Here is a 4,715-nt window from a genome sequence, read left to right on the forward strand (position 1 = left end):
CCTGCTGAATTATGCAGGAGAGCAGCGTTTACTCTTCTGTTTTTTGAGTAAGGGCTGCTCTGATCATAATTCTTCCTGGGAATGAGGACAGAAAAGAGCAAACTACACCCTGGAAGAATTGTCTGTCAGAAAATGGACAGAGAAATTCTGTCTAGATGAAGAGAGAGGAAAAAGGGGAGGTGGGTGGGAGAAAAAAAGCACCCTTCTCTCCCCAGTTAAAAGTAGTACCTTAGAAGGCTCCTCTAATTCCCTAATGATACAAGTTAGAAAGGGGCAGTGAAATATTTTAATTTTTATTTCATTTTTTGTTCCATCAGCTGCAGGTCCCTGGCTTGAAATATTTTCTCTGTAGTCTTCACACTAGAGTCCTAAACTTGGTGTATAGCACAGTGAGGAGGCTAATTATTTAGAAAGTTCAATGTTATCATTGCTGCTGTATCAAAAACAATTTCCCAATTAATTCCTGAGAAGTCCTTGAGAGACACAGAGCAGGTGAGTGTTGGTGAGAGTATGCTGAACTCCAAAGGTCAAAACACTTTCCAAGCCAGGAAGAACACCTCTGATACGTAGAGACCCCCCTGTCCTACATGTAAGAGTCATCTGTCACTAGGACACAACTGTAGAGCTAAGGGAAGTGGTATGTGACAAGCAGGTAAATGCAAAATACATTCAAGTTATGAAACAAGACTCTAGGGAAATAATTTTGGAAAGAAAATCTGGGTTTTATTTTAAAATATGTAACACAAAGTTAATAGAACATTTTGAGAATCAGTGTCATCAATGGAATGAGGATAAGACTGAAAAGAGTAGATGTAATTTAAAAGATGCCAAGGTGTCTGAGAGGGAGTAACAAAGCAGCCACCTTTCTGAAGAGAAAAAGACAGAGTGCAGTGAGTAAGTTCTTTCAGAGGATAAATGACTGGCCTGGAAATTGAAGACAAAGGTTAGTAGCAAGAGAAACACTTCAACGTGGAGAGGGATAGCATTTGCAAGGTGAATAGCATCGCTACCAGGTAGAGTTTTGTTCTCTTTATATATAGCAGTTCTAAGGGTAAAATGGTTAGATACCAATTTTGCTACACGAAGCAAGCCATGTACAAAGGAGTAAAAACATGTTTAATGTAAGGAAAGAGTTGGGATAAAGTGCAATGAGAAAGAACTGACAGAGGGTTTGCAGAGTTTAGCATGGAAACATATATGGGAAGGGGACCTGGACAAAGGAGAGACCTGAGGAGACGTGCCGTAGCCATAGTCATGGAGTATGTGAAGCTACAGCAATAAGGTAAAAAAATGCTAACTGACTGGCTCTAAGCTGTGGGGTAAATGTGCTGCCCTGGTCATGGCTGTCCAGCCCGAGGACGTGCCAGAAAGTGTGGTGGATCTGGTGATGCTCAGGCACATACTGTTCCTTCCTAAGGCCATCAGTGATGGTCACCAGCTCCCAGGTCTTGCCCAAACACACTGCCAGGGAGACACTATGTCTTTAAACATCAGTATCATTGGCATCTGCCTCAGATCTACATGTTTACCTTTTCATTGTTACTGTAGAGAATCAGGAAAGAGTCGGCACTCTCTAAAGTACTAAAGCAGGTCAAATAACCTCTACCCCCAGATCAGTAAATAGAGGCTAGCTGAGCTATTTCATGAGGAGCAGCATAGCCTAAACCACAAGGTCACGATGGGTCATGGTGGCCCGGATAGGCTTAGTCCTGATTCTGATCTGTTCCTGGAGGTTTGGGCTGTAAACTGGATCCAAAGCCACAACTGGATCCAAAAGGGCGACAAGGTCCGTTGCTAGGGCTGGTTGTCCTTCCCAAGTCATGAAGGGCTCCCTCCAAGCAGAGCCTTAGTTCTAGACTGTGTGGCTGCTGCTTCCCCTCTGACATCCGACCTTTTATGATCTGCCCAGCAGATGTCCCCCGGCCACTGCGGGATGAGAGCACATGCGTGGCAGAGGCTCTTTCCTTTCTCTGTGTTGATTCCTCTCAGTAAATAACAAGTTTGAACTGGTCGCTTAGGGCCGGCAGCAGTCAATACCTAATCTTCCCCAGCCTGTGAAAGAGGCATGCTGGGTCACTTGCAGTTCTTTCAGCTCTTTTTGACGTGTCAGAGAGATGCTATAAGAACTGGTGCTGAACAGTGTTTAAGCACAAATAAATAAAAGATGTTCCAGTGCTACAGCTGTGACCGTTGTTCTACAGCTAGTCTTATGTATGCTAAACTGAGCATAATTTCTATTGAAGTCTCACTATTGCACATGGTAACAGAACGCAACGGTAGCAAAAGCAACAAGACTTATCAGGCTGATATTCTGTGTTCATACCTCAAATCCCTGCGGTCTTCCTAGACTTTCTTTAATATGTTTCCACGCAACAAGAATCTCTGATACAGACAAACTCGTCGCTTTGACATCAGTGGGAGCAGCAGTGGGTTCTGTATTAAGAAAAATTGAAACAATAAACCTCCACTGTAACAGCTTGTATTTATCAAAAACACTCCGTATGAAACTGTCATTTACTTCCTTTATTCTACCTTAATACTCACAAGAAGTTATGACACTTATGGGAAACATGAAAAACTTAACAAGATGAAGAGATTATTATTGTTGTATTTCTTTATTTGTGTCATGCTACATCAATATCTCATCACTGATGACGGGTGCAGCAAACTGTGACAGAATCTCGTGTCTATGACTTTTTTTTAAAAAAAAACTTTAATATTTGTAAATGCACTCCCCAGCCCTTTCCACAGCCCTGACTTCAAACCTAACTTCAGCAGTAAATGGGGCATTCGTTCTCTTCCTGTTTTTTTTTCTGCCATCTCGGGATGAGCGATGCCTTGCTGGGTACTCAGTCAGTCCTGCTCCGGGGTTGTACTAAGAAGTGGTGCCCAGAGCAGTAGTGAAATGCTACGTAAAAGCAATTTGTAGGACTGTTATTAGATCCTTGCAGTCACACACACCAGTGTTTGGGGCATGCCATCTCCTCTCTGATGTGAAGCATTTACAGGTTTAGGCCTAGGATGCACTTTCTAGAAAGGCATTAAGATCTACGATTTGTCCCTCTGATTACCTGTGCTGTCACCATTGTCCCAATGTCTGTTTTTCTGTCTCCATGCTTTTCACAGGACACTCTGAAGTCCTGATCTCCTGATTATCTAGAGCAGAGGACCTTATCTGCCCTCCAACCAGAGCAGGTGTCCTTCAGTGCTGCTGGAGTATATGGCCAGGGTGCACACGGGAAGCTTAGGGCTGCAGGATGCTTCACATAGCACACCTGCCCAGCGGTGTTGCCACAGGAATTTTTTACTTTGCACTTTCATGTTAATGAACACCTTAAAGAGGTCCGACTTCTTTGAGTGGTTGGGAAGTTAAGTAAACATACATAGAGATCTGTCACAACATGCCTCTGGGCATACCGCCAGTTACCATCCCCTGTTAGTGCATCAGGTTTGAAGAGTGTCCAAAAATTGTTACGTATCAAAGACAGGACTCAAGGAACTCTTTTGGATCTTTTGCTTTATTACGTAAATATTATTGAAAATTTGACTAAGACAAGCTATGGAGACAAGCCTTTAGCACAGACAGTGAAGCAGACAGTAGCGGCATTTCTCCACCATTCTGGTGTTGTTCACTTGCTCAGCAAAAAGGTGAATTCACGTTCGCCTGCAGTCGCAGAGCCTGTCGTTTCTTCCTTGGCCTACTGTTCCTCATTACGTTTCTAACGTGTTGATCTGCTCTTGAAGGGCTGGCAGAAGTCTTGGCTTTTTTGTTACAGGGAGGCACATCAAAGAACTTTCTAAAAATGGGGGTTTTTTTGGTTACAGAAAAAGAGTTTCCTTATGGAACATCCTGAGTTAAAATGATACATTTTTCTCAGTGTTCAAAGTGCCTTAGTAATGTGCCTAATATCAGTCTTGAATCATTAGCTACCCTCCTTTCTCTGATCATATTGCAGGCATTGTTCTGGCATTGCAGCCCTACACTTTTTCCTCTGACATGGCTTGTATGAATTTTTCATCCTTTTTGATGTCAGATTTTTAATGTTTGCAGCTCTTTTGGATCTTCTTTTTTATTTACTTCTAAAGAAAAGAAGCCTTTCTGATGTACTGCAAAATGGTGTTTGCCAACAATGAGTATTACTAATAAGTATAAAATATGTACAGAACTTTTCACGTAACAAAGAATTAAAAAAAAATATCTCCAGGAATAATTGAAATTATCTTCTGAATTGAATACTGAAAGAATAGTGCTATGAAGAAATATATTCCTCATAATATGATTTTCTGTTCAACAGTCATACCCTGCTTTCTTTTTTATGTACTACTAAGATTTGTGTGGCAAAAGCTATTTTCTAGGTTTTGTATTATTGAAGCAATTACCTTGTTGTCAGAAGAGATTGCAGTGGGATACGTAATTTGAGATGTACACAAAATGTTGGTTGGCAGCCTTTACGTTTTCTATAAATGCAGAAATCATTTCCTCTTCATAGCATTCACTAGGGGGGTTTGTATATTGCTCAGAATAGAAACACAGAAAATTTTCTGCTATTTTAAAAAGTTGTTTTCAACAAATGTAGTAGAAATAATTTGGATTTTTTTTTTATGTGAAGAAAATGCATTTCTTACATATCCATAAATTATTCACTTTTTTTTCAATGTTATTAGATATTGAGAATGTTCATCAAAAGAACAGAAATTATGTATTTAGGAATAAG

The 4,715-nt window shown here is 40.8% G+C and overlaps 1 protein-coding gene across 1 annotated transcript in view; it reads right to left on the reverse strand.

The window, feature by feature from the left end:
• Positions 1-2,383, reverse strand: part of LOC104493158 (contactin-5-like) — a 14,514-nt gene extending 12,131 nt beyond the window's left edge. Inside the window, exon 1 of the mRNA XM_010135788.1 lies at positions 2,324-2,383. The gene's annotated coding sequence lies outside the window, so the exon portion shown is untranslated. The remainder of the gene's footprint in view (positions 1-2,323) is intronic.
• Positions 2,384-4,715: the final 2,332 nt, after the last annotated feature.

The sequence above is a fragment of the Buceros rhinoceros genome, unplaced genomic scaffold (assembly GCF_000710305.1).
Source record: "Buceros rhinoceros silvestris isolate BGI_N320 unplaced genomic scaffold, ASM71030v1 scaffold2755, whole genome shotgun sequence".
Classification (NCBI taxonomy): Eukaryota; Metazoa; Chordata; class Aves; order Bucerotiformes; family Bucerotidae; genus Buceros; species Buceros rhinoceros.